We start from the raw sequence: 17,167 nt of genomic DNA, 5'->3' as shown, positions 1-17,167 counted from the left end.
TTGTCAATTGCACTGGACATACAGTTCAACTGCTGAAGACTGGGGAGATCACAGCAGGAAAGAGGTAGAAGCATCAGTATCCCAAAGACACAGAACATGACCTTGAGAAATAACAAAATTCCCAGGTGCTGTAAATTACCCCCAGAAACCAATTAACAGGGAGGCCCTGGCAGCATCTGGAAATACGCAACGACCGTGGCTGGCAACATGGGGACAGGAAGAAATGGGGCCACAGAGCTGAGCCTTTTTATATGAACTTTGGAACTTAGAACAATGGCCCAAAGCGCTGCCCATGGACACAGCTTCCCACCAGACTGCCATGTCCTGCAGGAGGGCAGAGGGACTGTGGCTAATGCAGGCAGCTCTGAATCCACAATGGCTGAGACTTTGTGTCTGATATTTCAGGATTCAAATGCAGTAACTGCCCACTCCTGTGTCAGAGCAGCAGCATTAGCCAACAGCTAGGGCATGGGCACTGTCACCTGTCCCATTCAGGGCTAACCACTGGCTGTAGCTACAGGCCAGTCTCAGCACTCCATGGAGCCAGGCAGGCTGAGGAGCTGGCACTGCTCCTTCCTGTTCCCAGGGAACCGCCTGGGTTCTCTCAGGTAATCCCTAAGAACACGTGCAGGTTTCCAGCCCCCTCAGCACCATTAATTGCATGCCAGGTCCCTCACAGTGCCAGTGCAGCGCTGTCACACCGCCGTGGTCCAGGAGCAGCACAGCGCTCAACCCTTCCAGGAAAAGCAGCAGTGACAGGGAGCAGGGAACGGCCTCTAAATTCACCTTCATTGCTGAAGCTATCAGTTCTGAGCAGGGTAACAGGATAACCCACCTAGTTGATCAAGGGAAGCCAGTAGATGTTATCTTTCTGAAGTTCAGCATAACTTTTTATACTCTCTTTCCCAGAATTCTTCTGGACCAGCTGTCCAGCCCAAATGGATAACCATTTAATACAATGGGTGAGCAAATGGCTCTCAGGTTGGGCACAAAGGGTTACAGTGAATGAGGTGACAACAGGCTGGCACCTGTCGTAGTGGGGTCCTGCAGGGTTCCATCCTCCACCCTGCGCTCTTCAGCATCTGCATTAATGGCCTGGATGCAGAACTCGAAGGTACCCTGAACAAGTTTGCTGATAGCACTAAATTGGGAGGAGCTGTTGACTCCCTTGAGGTCTGAGCGGCCCTGCAGAGAGACCTCAACAAATTGGAGAGATGGGCAATCACCAACCGTGTGGAGTTTAACAAAGACAAATGCCAGATTCTGCACCTGGGACTGGCCAACTCTCCTTGTGTGTATAGACTGGGGAATGAGAGGCTGGAAAGCAGCTGCAGAAAAGAACTTGAGGTCCTGACTGATGGCAAGCTGGATATGAGTCAGCAGTGCCCTGGCAACCAGGAGGGCCACTGACATCCTGGGGAGCGTCAGGCCCAGCTTTGGCGGGGAGGTGAAGGTGGAAATTGTCCCGTTCTGCTCTGCACTGGTGTGGCCTCACCTCCCGGGGGCAGTTCTGGGCACAGGAATATAGGAAGATAAAGCTGTAAGCGTCCAAAGGGGGGGGGCCATCAGGATGATGAAGGGTCTGGAGGGAAAGCCCTACAAGGAGCAGCTGAGATCACTTGGTTTGTTCAGCCTGGAGAATGGGGAGACTGAGGGGAGACCTCACAGCAGGCTACAACCTCCTTGAGAGGTGACACAGAGGTGCAGGCACTGTTTTCTGCTCTCTCGTCACCAGTCACAGGGCCTGAGGAATGGCTGGAGCTGTGTCGGGGGAGGTTTAGGCTGAATATTAGGAACAGGTTCTTCACCCAGAGGGTGGTCGGGTGCTGGAACAGGATATCCAGGGCAGTGGTCACAGTACCAAGGCTGCCAGAGCTCAAGGAGTGTTTGGACAATGCTCTCAGACACATGGTGTGATTCTTGGGGTGTCCTGGGCAGGGCCAGGTGTTGGACTCGATGATCCTAGTTGGTTCCTTTCAACTCAGCATATTCCATGATTCCTCCATTCTGTCACCGTGTCAGGTCACACCGGGCAGCTCTGATGCCTGAGTGCACTCACCCACCTGACCTGCCACGGCTGCTCCTTCACAGAGATGATGAGGGACGCTGTACTTTGGCGCTTGCCAAATTCCGTGCCCAGGCAGGGTACCTGTGGTGCCCGAGTTCAGGCTCAGAGACGCCCTGTCGGAGGCTGTCGGTGCCTGCCAGGCACGGTCCCGTCCATCCCGCCAGGCTGGTGCAGCGGCAGCGTGACCCCAAAAACAGCTGCAGGGAGCACCAGGGCAGACGTGACGCAGCCAGGAGCTGTGCCATTCCCTTGCCCCCGCGGGCTCGGCAGTGTCTGCGCACACACCAGGATAGCGCAGTGATGAATGAGGGACAAATGTGTCTTTTATTGCTTCCAGAGCACATAGGCGTTTTCTTTCTCTTTTATAGGACCACTGGAAATAGGAACTGGGATGATTTGTTCTGCAGCCATTTCCCTTTCTCTTCTGTAATAGGATCTGCAGGAATCATTTAAACAGCTGAAGGCAATCTAGTGTCTTCTTTACCTTTCTCCCCACACTTTCTATGAGTTCACCACGAACCCTCCCGATTAACTAATCCTACTGTAAAATATTATTTACAGGAATTATTCCCCTAATTAATTGTCTGCAGCCTTATTTACTAGGTTCTGGATTAACTCTGAGGCCAGTCACTATTCCAGAGTTGCTGTTTGCTCCAGTGCTTTCTTTTGCTCTGTTTATCTTTTCTTTGTAGAAGAGTGGCTCCATTATATACAAACTGTCCTGAGACTTAGCAGATATTCCAGGGACTCACAGGACTGTATCTCATCTTCTCCAGTAATTAGTTACTCTCTCACATCTCAGAGGAATCAGAGCAAACCTTCATCCACATGCCATTGCTCCCCACGAAGCAGAAGGAAATAGAAAGGATCACATTAATATTTCAATAGTTGACATTACAATTTTAATCTCACCCCAAATGGAGGAGCACTGGAGGGGGGACCTTCTCACTCTCTACAGCTACCTGATAGACAGTTGGAGCCAGGTGGAGTCAGTCTCTTCTCCCGGGTAACAAGTGACAGGATGAGAGGAAATGGCCTCAAGTTTAGCCAGGGGAGGTTTGGCTGGATATCACTGAAAATTTTTCATGGAAAGGGCTGGCACAGGCACTGCCCAGGCAAGCTGTAAAATCACCTTCCCTGGGAGTTTTCAAACAATGTGGATGTGGCACCTGGGGACATGTTTAGTGGTGAACACAGTGGTGGTACTTCGCTGAAGGTTGGACTGTGATCTTACAGGTCTTTTCCAACCATAACAATTTTGTGATTCTAAGCTGTCACAGCTGTGAGCACAGGTCTTACAAGGAGGCTCCACCTCTTAAGGGGCTGCTCAGTTCCAGTACATCTGGGGCAGTGAAGGCCCATGCAGTGCCCATAAGGGAGTAGCCTAGCTCCAGTGTTTAACCTCTTGTGTATTCACAGGAGCTCGGTGTCCTCTGTCCCAGCCACAGGTGTCCCTGTGCCTGCTCTGCCTGGCTGCTGGGCTCAGCTGGGAAAGGAGGTAGCTCAGCTCAGGAGCAGGGGTAGCTTTGCTCCTGGAGGGATCAGGTAAGAAGGGCTCCCAGCACATGCTTGGGGTACAGCTGGGGTTGTGCCTCCCACCTGGGCCGGCAGAGTGCTGATGCGCAGGCTGGTGTGCCTTTCCTGGCCTGTCAGCACCACCGCTGTCCTGCTTGAGGTCAGAGCAGCTGGTCTCCACACGTGCAGGATTGCTGTGCCTGGTGAGGGGACACGATGCCAGAGAGTCACGCACCTCCTGGCCCAGGGCCAGCGCCGGTGTCACTGCTGGCTGTGGGCACACGGGTTTGTGTTGCTGGCTCACGCTGTTGGCAGCTCACTGTGCCACCGCAGGGCTCTTCCAGAGGAGTCCCCGGCAGGCTGGTGGAGGAGGAGTCCCCGCTGACAACTTGTTGGATGACTCTCTCCAGGAAAGAGAGTTTTTATGCGTTGTTCTGGCATCCTGCCACCTCTCCTTGGTTGGGGTATATTTTATTAACACTGCCAAGACAGCGGGTCTAGGAGGATGGGACGGGAATGCTTCCCTCAATTCACTAACTGGAGCAAATCACTTACTAGGAAGCAATTTCAGTTTCAGGCTCTGGCTTGATTCCAAACTAGGATGGGTCTTTTAGTCTATTAGTCACAATAAAATAAACTCAGAGTTGGCCTCTAGAAGATTCCTCACGCCCCTGCTGGGACACCAGGGTTTGACACCAGCACAGTGGAACAGGGCACACCTTTGTGCATTCCTGCAGACCTGAGGAATTCATGTGTCCTTGAAAGAGAAAGAAAAGGATCTTCCCCAATGCAGGCATCAGCTACACCTACCAGCAGCAGATGTCTCCAGCTGTAAGATCAGTAACAACGCCCAGTTTCATACACCCATGGAGAATCAAAGCCAAATTACATAAAAGCACAAATTAGTGTGGATTACTGCTGCTCCTAATTTCAAATTTTTGGCCTGTGTGCATTTCAGCTGAAGGAATACTAAGAGAAAAACATTTTAAATGTGTTTTTTAAAATAGGAAAATTTCTGGTTCAAAAATTATTACAAAGTTATGAGTGATGGGGAAAGAGTTGTAGTGAAAATTCTGAGGAAGTATGGTTGTAACGTGCCTAGCAGTGATGTTCACTGGGCTCTGACCCCCACGAAACTCTGGCTTTCTGGCTATTTCCCTGGATTTCACAAATTTAAATGATAACTTGTTTTGGAAAAAGAATCTGAAACTTGACTTCCATTCCCAACACCATCCCACAGTTACCCCATTCATGCCATCTGGTATTTGCTCAATATACATGGCTGCAGGAGTATTTTACATTTGAGCTCTGCTACATTTTTCATGTGATGGTCCAATGCACCTGGGGCTTGGCCTTATGCTGAGCTAGACAAAAACAAATTAGAAGTTTCTTCTGTAGTATGCACTGCCTTGTTATTTCTGTAGCATCTCATATGCCTGAGGCGAGCAGGATTAGTGGAGGATTACTGTGCATGCGCGCATAGCTTAGAAAGCTGCTTTGATTACAAAGCCCAAAAAAAGGATATTAAATTTTTATTACAAAAATATTTGGTTTACTTCATTCCTCTTCTAACAGCAGCCAAAGTTCCAAGCATTCTCCCGCTCTGTGGTCACACTGCAGTTCCAGGCAGGGGGAGGAAGTGAATTTCAAGTGTTGTTTTCCTCCCAGAGATCACAGCCTGGAGCTTTGCCTCAGCCGTTCCCAGGTCAGGCTCTGTGAGCTGAGCTCCATCCTGCCACAAGGAGCGAGCGCGGGGAGGCACCGGAACTCTCTTGTTATTTACATCTCTAGGGTTTCAGCCAGCTCGATTCCCTTCCTGCTTTTCCACCAAGCATTGGAACAGCTGGGCAGTTCCTTCCTCCTATGATTTATCATTTGTCTGCGCATTTTTTTTCTTTTTTTTCTTATAGCAATTTGGTTTCTATATGGTCTCACGAACAAATGTCTGAGTCATGTAAACTTGGCTTATGCCTGTGCTAACGGCACCGTTTTTACCCACCCATCCATCTCCCAAACTGGCTGGTTCCCATACGGGGACAGCAAACCAGCTCCAGCATCTCCTGGGTTTGGAGACTTCCCCTATCTCGAATCACATCTCTGCGTGTCTCGGAGGCAGCAGCAACTCCTTCATGGGCCTTAACACGCACAAATCCTGCTCCCGTCCCGGGGGCGGCCCGGGCAGCGCTGACCCGAGCACGGCGGGCCGGCCGCGGCAGCGGGCCCGAGGGGCCTGCGGGGCCCGGGGCGCCCCGGCCCGCTCAGGGGCGCCCGCCCGTCCCCATGGCAACGCCCCCCTCGGCGCCGGGCCACCGCCCCTCCCCTTCCGCGGTGCCCAATCGTCGCCACGCGGGGGCGGGAGTCCAAGTCTCTATTGGACAGTTCTCACTGTCAATCAACGCTTGCGGGATCCCGGGGGCTCCTGAGGCCGTCCGAGTGAGCAGGCGGCACGGCCCCCGCCCTTGCTGATCGTTGATTGGTCGCTTCGGGGGTGGGGCTTACCTCTCCCCCTAGTGATTGGACCAGGGCCCCGTCAGTCAGGGGCGGCGCGGGACTGGCGGGCCGTTCGAACGGCGCTGGCGGTGCCGTGCCCCCGCCGAGCCCCCGCCGAGCCCCCGGGCAGCCCAGCCCAGCCCGGCCCAGCCCGGACCGGACCGGACCGGCGAAGATGCTCCCGCCTGGCCTGGCCTCCCTCTTCTCCCGAGGGGCCGGGGAGCAGGCCAGGCTCCCTTCCCGGCCGCCCTCTCCCAGCCGGGGCAGGCCCCGCTGCTCCCGCCGGTTCCTCCGTTGCCGTTCCGGGAGAAATGATGGGCGAGACTCCGCGCTGCAGGGTGCGGGGAAAACCTGGCAGCTACCAAACTACGGACCAGGTTAGTGCCGGGGGCATCCTATGTAGCCGAGCACTCTCGGAGCTCTCTGAAGGGAAGAGGGGCGGGCTGAGAAACAAAGCCCCGCCGGCCACGTTGGGTATGGTCACTGCGGTCACTCGCTCTAACACCCGGTGCAAAACTTTCTCCAGACAGGCTGTGCTGCGAAGTCATTAGGAAGCATCATCTGGTCTGATTCCTTGCTGAAATGTGGGATCAAATGCATCTCTGTAGTTTCTGACAAACTATGCTAAACCTGTTATTAAAAGTCTTCAGGGATGGAGATTTAGAGTGAAACTGAGCTGGTAGGTGCTGAAGTGCTCAGTGAGTCGGGTTCCTGCTTTTGTTGGTCCTGTTTGGCCTTCTTAATTTAAGACCTTACCTTATTTCCACATCACTAATGAGATAAAGAAATAGACAGTTCCTTTTGAACTGTCTATTGGATCAAGCTGTACGGAGGGGGGAAAGAAAGGAACAGCTCTTCTGTGGTGCCACAATGTTTATTACACAGGATGTAGTGTAGGTCAACAATCAGTTGAAATTGGTTACTATTGCAAAATGCAGGGGGTTTAGTTGATAAACTTTGGATAACCTAGAAAATCACCTGTTTGTTTTAAAAAAATCCCAAAAGTGTGCTTGAATGTTGATTCACTCTCTTGACTGCAACAACCATGAAGAGGCAACTCTAAACTCCCCTGACTCTGATCAGGTTTTGGTCTGGGTTATTAGTTGGATCATGTGGCACAGTCCTGCTTTTTGGAGGATGACTTCTCTGTGTCTGACCATATGTTTAATAATGACTGCCGGGAGGATGTAGGCATCATAGGCTTTGTGGAGACAATGACGTCTTCTGGAGCATAAATTGTACTGTTTAAGTTGAATTTGTGTATGCTTATAAAATTTGTCTTAAAGAAAAAAAATTAACTTTGATTTTTAAATTTTAGATGAGACTGAGAAAACTTATAGCAAGATCTCATAACTGGGTGTCAGAGGCACAGAGCTGCTTCTGAGCATGTAAGAGACAAGCAGCCTCTCAAACTTTTCTTAATTGAAGTTAATTTCACTCCAGATTTTGATTTTAGAAACTCTATTTTTTTCTGTCTCCTTTTTCTACACAGTTTTCCTGACTTTGATTTATAATTTTACCTTGTGTTTTGTAGGAATTGTTTTTTCATTTGCTTATACTGATGGCTTTACAATTCCAGAAGCAACTGAGATCTTGCTATTATCCAGAAGTATTTCGGAGAGTGAAATACAGCTCTTGCTGCTGCCATTGCTCAGTTAACAGTGATGATTAAATCCCATAAACATTCTCTTGCCCTTGACAGGAAAAACCTTGAAGGTGGGTTGATGGAAATCATTCCCTTTCCTGTTGATATTTGTAACTAAAATCAGGCTGTAAAATGCTGAATGCATACAGAAAGGCGTCCTGGTCTTCCATTCATGCAGAGCAAATGCAGTCACCAGTGCTCTCACCCTTTGAAGGGTTGGAGGACTTAAAAAGAACCAGATCATTTGTAGATGGATTCTGCCCCAGACTTCAGTGTTAGGAAAGGGCACTTCATCCCATTTCTGGAAATCAAACCCATTTTGTACAAGTCAACCCCCTCCAATCCCTCACTCAGTGCTGTCTTGGGGTAAGTGTGATCACTGGTGAGGAAAAGAAAGAGCCAGAATAGACCCTGGTGGTAAAATCCCACTTTGGAGAGCCAGAATATTTGTTGTGTTTATGAGAGGCATTTTTGGGTGGAAATATGTGGGGGAAAAAGCTCCGGTGAAAGTGGTGAGAAGTTTGACTTAATTTTTGAGGTCACTTCACTTGTGCGTATTTGAGTGCAGCAGAGAATGGAGGAAACTCTGCCTTATGAGAGGCATAAAACCCAGTGCCTATCTCTTGGCCAGTGTTGCTGATTTTCCAGTAAGCTCTGTGCTGCACGGAGGTGTAGAACCCTAATGGTTTGTTGTATGCCATTAAAAGGTATTGTACACTCATAAAAGAATGACATTTTGATCAATGCTGTTAAAAGAATTACTGTCTTGACACAGAAAAGCTTTCCTGCTGCAAGTTTAAAAATATGCCTTTAAAAGCTTTTTATTGAATACCTTTGCATCCCTCAGAAATGTGCTATTTTGGCACAGGGCTGCTCTGAAGTAACTCCACATTGTAACCTGAATGCAAGACCTCATGTTTACCATCAGCAGGGTGCGAGGTGAGGCAGGTGTGTTCACTTACCTACTGTCATGGGGACAAAGGAAAAGCACCTAGAGCTGCTTGGATGCAGGCTAAAAATACAACCCCTCATTTTTAGAGTCCCAAATCACTTGAAAGCTATTTGTTTGTTTTGACATTGATTCCTCTCTGTCCCTCCAGCTTTCTTTAGAGTGTCCCTTTGGACTTTGAAGCTATGCACTGATGTTGGAAGGAGGCAGGTGGCAGGTAGGGAAACTACAAATCTCTCCACTGCAGCTGGGTCCTGGCTAATGGGCAGGTGGGCTCTGCCGGGAGAAACCTGGCTTAGAGGTGTTTAAGGTGGTCCTGTGGTGTAATACTTCTTGTGGCAGGAATCTCCCCTTAGTGTGGTTAAAAGATCTTGTGTCAGAGCTCTTGATTAATCACAGCTGCTGAAGAAGCGTTGTACCACCTTGATGGTGGCCAGAATCACAGCTGCACTGTACAACACGGGTGACAGGTGCTGTCAGGTGGGAACCTGAGAAGCCCAGGCAGGGAATTGGGGGGTAGGGCTGTAATTCCTCAGCTGTCAAATTACGTGTCCTCGTGCACTTCGAATGTATGTTTCTTGAGCTTTTGTGTTTCAGGCTTTCAGTCGTTTAGCTGTGTGTGATGTTCTAAATACAACTATATAAAGGTGGAGTGATAAACTGAAGGAGCCAAGAACGGTGAGATGAGTTTTGATGTAAAGAGATCCAGGAGAAATTGTTCTCTCAGCTTTTTCTTCCTCTCCTTTCTATATATACATGACCAGACCAAAGCAGCAGATGTTCCGGGTGCAGTTGGTTCTGGGTGCCCTGTCATGGGATTGTCACCCACTGGGGGGATTGTAGAATGCTTGCCAAGAGGTTTTGTAACAGGTGAGTGAGGTCACAGCATTACCTGGCACTTCTATAGCTCAGGTGAAAAAATGTGTGACATGCAGCAGTGGGATTTAATTGCTGAAGAAAGCAAGATGTTTAGTTTCACCATGTGTGAGTAGCACCCATCAAGTCCATAAATATTAATGCTCTGCATATTCTGCAAAGACAAGGTATGAAAGGAAGAAGCAGGAGAGCTTGAATGCTTGTATTTGGCAAATGAGGATGTTGCTCAGGGAACTGTGAGTAGAACTGGCATCTGTCTCACTTGCTTCCTAACTGTCTCTCAGAGTTTTGTCCATCTGGACCTTCAAGGAAGGCATGAGATGCCCAAATACTTCCTTACTTCTGTTTCAGTCAAAGTTTTGGCAGCCTTCTAGGGGAGTGGTTGGTTTGGTCTTTTTAATTGTGTGAGTTTCTGTCACCAGCTGCTATCACCTGTTTTCTGAAGCCTCACTTGTGTAGTTTAGCTTTGGAGGAAATATGAAAGCAAAATTATCTCCATGGCCCTATTTACCCACAGTATCTCCCTCGAAGCTCCCTACAAATGTTTTTCTACAGTGACCTTTCAGAGTACCTGCTTTCAGGAGCGGCTGCCAGCATGGAAGTGGGGCTTAGGCATGTTTTCTTACATTTAGCTATATTAAAAATGGTGATCTTTGCTCCAGTCTTCTTTGTCTGGCAAACTAAATTGCTTTCTACAACTGATCCTTGTTTTCATCGCTCTAATCTGTAAATTTGTTCAGTAATCATCTTGTGCTTTTTTTTCAGAGCATAGACAAAACTGCTGCATAACATAGGGTCAAGCTCTTGAGGGTGGGATAAAAGAAACTGTTCTCTTTTGTGTTGATATTTAATTGCTATAAGCTGGAAACATTTATTTAGTATTTGGCCTTATCTGCAATTACATTCTGAGGCCTATCAGTCTCTAGCCCACTTGATGTGTCATGTTGATTTTGATTTTCTTAATCAAATGTCATTTTGCATCAAGTCAACTGCCATACAAAACCTGCTACATCTGTGCTATTAATTAGCAATAAGCATTTAATTAAAAACCACGCTAGTGCAAGAATATATTTTCTGAAAATTCATGCCACTAATGCAGTATTACCCTCTCCATTTTTCTTCTGGCCAGGGCCTTGTATTGGCCATTCTGTTGCTTTGCCATCAGTGTCACACAGACAAGATTGTAGCTACTCATGTCACCAAATCTGAAAAAAACCCCCCAAAATAAACACAACACCACCTCAACAAAACCACCACCCCACCACCCCTGCTGTTGTTTCTCTCTGTCCTCTCAAACAGCCTGTTTTCCAAAGAATGCCAAAAATTAGCATTAATGGTCCAAACAGCTCCTCAGACAAGCTCTTTCTTCTAATCACCATGGAAATTGAAACCTAGATCTTAACTCTTTCCCATTTGACCTACTTCAAGCCACCCACTCAAGACATAACCGTCCTAGGAGAGTCATCTGTCTTCCTGTGGGACTTGCAGGAATCCTTTCTAGAGGTTCCTAGAGGTCCCCTGCTTAACCAGCCACAACAGCAGTGCCAGAGGTGGTTGTGACTTCCTGCTGGTTTGGGCAGCTGGGGTTAAAGGGATGTGGGACAGAAGCTGATGGTCTAAATCTCTTTCTGTTGTTATTTCAGGTGAATTACATGGCTATGGTTTGGAATTGATTAAAATTTGATGTTGATCTTTGCAGCTGTGAAGCAGAGAAATTCAACAAACTTTTACAGCTAACCCCAAATCTATAGGAATTGATTCTGCTAGGGCAGTATTGTCACCAAGCCGTCCAGCACAGATGCCAGTTGTGTGGTGAGACCATAGAGTTCCTGGATGTTGGATGGATTGTGTTGCTTTAAGAACTGGTGGGAGCAGATCTTTGGGCAGCAGGGCCAGGGAATCCACTTTTTTATATAATGACCTTCAAAATCAAACCTCTGTGTCGTCTCATGTTTTTGGCTGGCTTCCTGTGGGCATGGGTAAACCAGGTCAGTTTGCTCACTTGATGTGCATAGACAAGTAGGAGGATTGCGAAATGAGAGCAATAACAGAAGGGTGTGTATTTACAGTGAGAGGAATAAAGGGTAGCATAGAGGAAAGTGGTGCCCTTTTGTGGAAATACTTATGAAAAAATTTGATAACCGGAAAATAAGATGGGTGATTAATACCTGTGGAACGTGCTGGGAATAAACAGATCAATAAAATCAGTAAGATGAGACCAGGAAGGTGTGTTTTTACTTGCTGGAGTCACGAGAAACACTTTTGTACTTGTGAAAAGGGCATGTTCTGAATTCTGGAAATTATATCGAGTTCAAGTTTTGGGGAGTAAATCAGTGGGGAGCTCAAAGTGAGGTTTGTTTTTAAGTCTGGAACTTGGGTTGCAGTATATTTTCTTGTTCTGGGCCTTGCTCGAAGAACAGTGTGCACGGAGCTGAGGGAGTAACTCAGGTACTGAAAAGAGCTGTGGCTTGTTCTGCTGTCCTCGTGTTTTTAGCAGGGCAGGTTGCAGGATGTTTTCTTCATTTTCTTTGTAGCTCTGGTGTTTGGGCTACAGGGATTTCAAATCTTTCAGAGAAAAAATAGATAGCTTCAAATTCAGCTCTGAGTCTGATATTTGTTTTATTAGTGGAAATCTTTGTCTCATGTGTTTTCCCAGTTCTAGATAACCTTTTCTTGTCATCTAAGAAATTAATTTCTTTGTTGGACTCATTGCAAGTAAACTTGATAGCAGGATTGCTGTTATTGAGGCAGCTTACACAGTGATTTGCTAAGTACAGCCTCTTCATATAATGTGAAGCAGAAGTCGATTTATTGACCACCATTGGGATTTCAGGAACTGTTGAACTACCTGGTTTTTATCCTTCTCTCATAAAATTTGCTATTAAATATCTTTTTTTCTGTTACCCTCTTGAAAAGGGTTCTCTTTGAAATGCAGTTGTACAAGAGCAGCAATACTACTCGTTTCTGTGCTGTAGAGTTTGGCTTTTTAATGAAGTGTCTACAGGGTCATGTAAAGTATCTTGACATCATATTCTTGAAGGTTTTCACAAAATACTTTCCTATACCAGGAGGACGCTGATGCTTCTCAGCTGTGACAACTGGCTCTGTGGCTATGGTGGCAGCCCTTGGCATAGAGCATATCCCAGTGAGAGCAAAACACTGCAGAAAGACCAGCTCTGCTCTTAGCACGAGACTGCGCTTGTTGCAGTACATGTCCTCTGTCAAATATTATCTGCTGCTTCTCTGGAATGTAAGGAATTAATAAATATATAATTAGATTAGTTTGTGCTATTTACTGTATATTCATCATAGTTTTTTACTTCTTTCTGCAAGCTCTTCTCTAAGGTGTATGTTAGGAAGGAAAACTATTGTCTGGTAATCTGTAAAAACAGTTTTAAAAATAGAATCCAAGTGAACTGTACAAGTGGATTATTGATTCCTGGGGATGTGGAGAGAATGCTTTCTGTGAAGTCTTCTTCATTGCTTCAGAGTCTGTACCGGGGTCTGGAGGCTTTGGGGGTGATGTTTTTTGATTAACAGGCAGTAATGGAGAAATCATCTCTAGTTAATCTGGTTTTCTGACAACTCTTCCCAGGCACTGCTGCAGATGAGATGTCAGAGCTGGGGTACTCGGGGGTGGAACTTGGACACACACAGGCTGTGGTCCGTGGTGGTGAAGGTGTCGGATCTTGGTGTGTTTCTGCCCCATGAGATGGTGCCATGCTGCGTTATGTGTGACCAGAGCACAACACTGCTTGGGACTGGCACTGGTGCCAACTGCCACAGAGCTGCTACAGGCACTGAAGGGGAAGAGGGAAGTGAAGGCAGAAGAGAACAGCTACCAGTGCCTTAGATTATTGCAGCCAGCTAAAGGGGATGACATATTTGAACCCTGATGATGAATGCACAGCTGCAACCTCTGCCAGCCCAATGCTCAGGGAGGCAAGCCCATCTAGTTATGTACTGTGGCTAAAAGACTTTATTTTGTGTTTATTTGTGCAGAAGTTAAATGAAAGGAGCAAAACTAGTATTTTCCAAATTCCCTTTTTGTTACCTTAATCTTGTATTTTTTGTGGAGCAGCATCTTAGTAGTTCTGATTAACCTGACCACTGAATAGTGTGGGATCCTTTTTATTTGACTGGTCCCAGAATGATTTTATTTTGCTGTCAGCTGCAGAATAACAAGCTTTAAGGGGAAATAGCTTCTGCCAGGTGCATGGTTATCATGGTTATCATGCATGGTTATCATGCCAGCTTGGTTTTATTTCCAAGACCAAGTTTCCATTTGTAATCCAGAGGAAGCCCTGATCTCTGAGGCTGAAAGCTGGGCCATCACTCTGCCCTTGCAGCTCAGCCTTGCATTCAGCACAGTGCCTGGCTGTTCCCTCAGAGCCCAGCCTGGTGTGTCCCCTGCAGGCTTTGTCAGCGCTGTCCTCTTGGAGACTGACGTGGGGAATAGTCCACGACACAACTGGCAAGTGGCTTTCACACTCTGTGGCAATTCTAATGAGCTACAGCTGCCTGGTGAAATCCTGCCTCAGATCCTCTGAAAGAACTCCTGAAGGCTCTGCTTGGCTTCGTGGACTTTCTTGATTTTTTTTCTTTTCTTTTTCTTTTCTTTTTTTTTTTTTTTTCTTTTTTTTTCTTTTCCTTTGGGGAGCAGATGGAGAGAGCGCTCTTGGAAACTCCTTCATAATTTACACTCACAAGTGTCAAGTTTAGAATATGGCACAGGAAGAACTGGGAAGGTGACAGAGTACAGGCATGCCTGGCCATGGGAACACAGTGGCATATGCCCACCTGCTGAGGAAAGCAGGAGTATAAACCACCTCCAGGCTCTCAAAGGTACGAACGCCCCCATGAACAGGTATTTTTTGCTTCCTGTTCATCACGTGCTTTGGGTGCCAGTGTTGGTGCTTGGAATGTGTACAAATGGGAGAGGTGGTGCTGTCTGATGCATCTGTGGCACTCATGGCTGCATCTTCCAAAACTTGGGATCTGCAATTGGTACCAGTGCTACTGTACTTTTTCTTCAATCTTTTATTTTTTGTATATCCACTTTCCATTTTGTTCCTATTTACACAACTCGCTTCATTCCCCTTGCCTTGTCTCCTGCCTTAGGGATATCGGCTAGCCTGAAGTAGCCTTTTGCATTGGAACTGAAGTTGTGAGAGAGCAAGATCAAACACAGAAATGTTCTTCTCCAGCCAGCGAGTGACAAGGCTGTGGATGGGCATATTTAAAGAGAAGAGGCACATTGCTAAGAGACTTCTGGGTACTTGGAGGGGAACATCAGATATGAAATGCTAACAAAATGAACTCCTTAGAAATCCTAAGTCTCACTTCTGCTGTAGAAAATACTTTACTCCCTTGATCTTCCTATTTGTAGTGGTTTTGACATGTTCATTATTAAACAAATGATAAGGCACCCCTCCTCTGGTTCAGTGATGTACTGAAACCTCAGAGACTGGCTCAGTGTTTAGGACCTTCCTAGCGAGAAGGAAAAACGTGAGGTCACTACATTTTCAGTTTGGAAGAAGAATTCTCACCTAGCTGATGGCTCCTGGCGGGTTTCACTTGCAGAAGGAGTCTGCATTCATTCTTATACCACTTCTAAGACTGAAAACTAAAAGTGAGTTTCCTGATTTGGTGACAGAAGTGCCCAAGGGCTGCTGAGGGCTGTCACCTGTACAAAGTCCTTGTGAGGAGTCCCAATGCTGCTGTCAGGGGTTATTTGGGAACTATGAGCAGGCACAGGCTAAGCACACATGGGTGTGAGTCTTGAAGGTGCGTGTTTTTCAGCCCTAGCATCGAAGCTGGAGGGCCAGTGTGGCTGTGAGTGGCCTCTGCTGCACATTTGTGTTTGTGCCATGCTGTTACTGTTTTCTGGGTAAAATCTGTGAGGTATGTAAGTACATCGCAGGAATGTGGGCTCACTTTTTGCATCTTGTATCTGAGAAAATGTGTTTGTTTTTTGTCCTCCCTCTCCTTCCTTTTCAATCATACTTTGCCTGACCACCACTTGCCCGGAGAGGAACCTGAGCCCAAAATGGTGAGCAAGCAAGGATCTGCTGTATCTGATCCCTGGTTCAGACACCACCATGCAGCTTCTCCACTCTGTCTTTAATTAAACTTGGGTTTTCTGTTGTTGTAGCTGGAAGCAGTGTGCTGACACAACTCATTCTTGTATCAAACAGATTAAAATGTCAATGTTTTAATGTCCTCATCTGTGGGAAAAAGAAAATAGTTGGGTATTTTATTTATAACTTAAAAAGATGCTGTGGGAAAGGTTTACTTGTGCAAGATGGAAAATGACAAATAAAGGTACAGAGTTCCATTTAATATTAAGAGTGTTTAAAAGGCTGAAAATAGTATAAGGATGAAATCTCTTCAGGAAATAGGCTATTCTGGGGCACGGCAGTTTAAAATAATTATAAATTTACTGTATTTTTAATTATTCACTGTTTTCTTTGCATTTCTGGCATGGTGTGCACACATCCTGATGAGCTCATATACCAAACCAGCACTCTGCGTGAGAACGAAAAGAATTAAGGTATCTGCAAAGAATGATCAGAAGTCAGTGTTGTCCTCCACGCTAAGTGACTTCCTTCTGGGAGAAGGGAGGTGTATTTTCTAGGAAGAAACGTAGTATTATTTTTTGTGACCGATTCCATGCATGTTTTCTGCAGGTTTGCTCCCTGGGCAGTTTGAGGAGTGACAACGGCACTGTTTTGGAGCTGTTGGTTGCAAGTGCCCTGTGCAGGCACCTGTGTGAGGCAGGTTCTGGGCTGGCAGGGTGGCCAGGTGAATGCAGGAGGCTGCTGGGCAGGGGTCCAGCCAACAGCTGGAATTGCCTACTTGGGATTAATGTGGCTTTTCTTCAGAAAGTGCTTCCCAGACCTTATTTAGAGATTTGCTTGACTTAGGCTGTCCTCTGGGTTACCATCTGTGGAATCTCTGTTTCTGGGGCAGCCGTGTACATTACATATGTTCACCAATGCCCTTTTGGGTTGTGCTTTTCCTGGACTGGGGGGAAGAAATAATCCATTTTAAAGAAAGGAAACAGAAATAGCTCCCACCGAACAGTGATGCTGGAAGAGGAGTGCTAAGTGTCCTTTTGTTTTACTTTCTTGCTCTCTCACTTATTTATCCCAACCCATCTCCTACAGCCTGGCTGCTGGGAGATCAATTTGTTGGCAGGGGTTATTCAAACATCAGCAGAATGCATGTTCTTACTGTTCTGCTTGGAACTGGGTGTTGGAGCCAACACAAACAGCCCTGGTGTGGGAACCAACGCTGGGTGTTTGAGTCAGGCTGTTCTTGGTGGTCTGTCCTTCCTGCAGTAAAAATGTCAGCAGTTTCTTTTCCCATAGTGTTCATTTATGTTCCTGTTGTTTAATGTTTATGCAATCACTGTGCCTGTGGACAGTTCAAATAAATTTTTTGAATAAATTCTGTGGTTTTCTTCATTTTCAGCTCTTGTTTTCTGTAGGTTTTGGGGTTTTTCCTCTATTAGCCTTCATGGTTTTTGTCCTCTTTCCCTGTCAGAGGGAATGTGGCATTTTGTGTTCGGTGTTGGTTTTTCATTGTTTGTTTTTTCCCACGAGGTAAAACTTGACTGTGG

At 46.8% G+C, this 17,167-nt stretch overlaps 1 long non-coding RNA gene across 1 annotated transcript; it reads left to right on the top strand.

The window, feature by feature from the left end:
- The first annotated feature begins 9,667 nt into the window (after positions 1–9,667).
- LOC136295835 (uncharacterized) lies at positions 9,668–16,959 on the top strand. Its single transcript, XR_010722813.1, has 3 exons — positions 9,668–9,779; positions 14,207–14,388; positions 14,665–16,959. It is a non-coding gene; the product is annotated as an uncharacterized lncRNA (long non-coding RNA).
- Positions 16,960–17,167: the final 208 nt, after the last annotated feature.

The sequence above is a fragment of the Chamaea fasciata genome, unplaced genomic scaffold (genome assembly GCF_029207755.1).
Source record: "Chamaea fasciata isolate MVZ Bird 193981 ecotype frontalis unplaced genomic scaffold, bChaFas1.0.hap1 SCAF_12, whole genome shotgun sequence".
Taxonomy (NCBI): domain Eukaryota; kingdom Metazoa; phylum Chordata; class Aves; order Passeriformes; family Sylviidae; genus Chamaea; species Chamaea fasciata.
The sequence above is the reverse complement of the archived record's forward strand: the minus strand, read 5'-3'. Positions and strand labels throughout refer to the sequence as shown.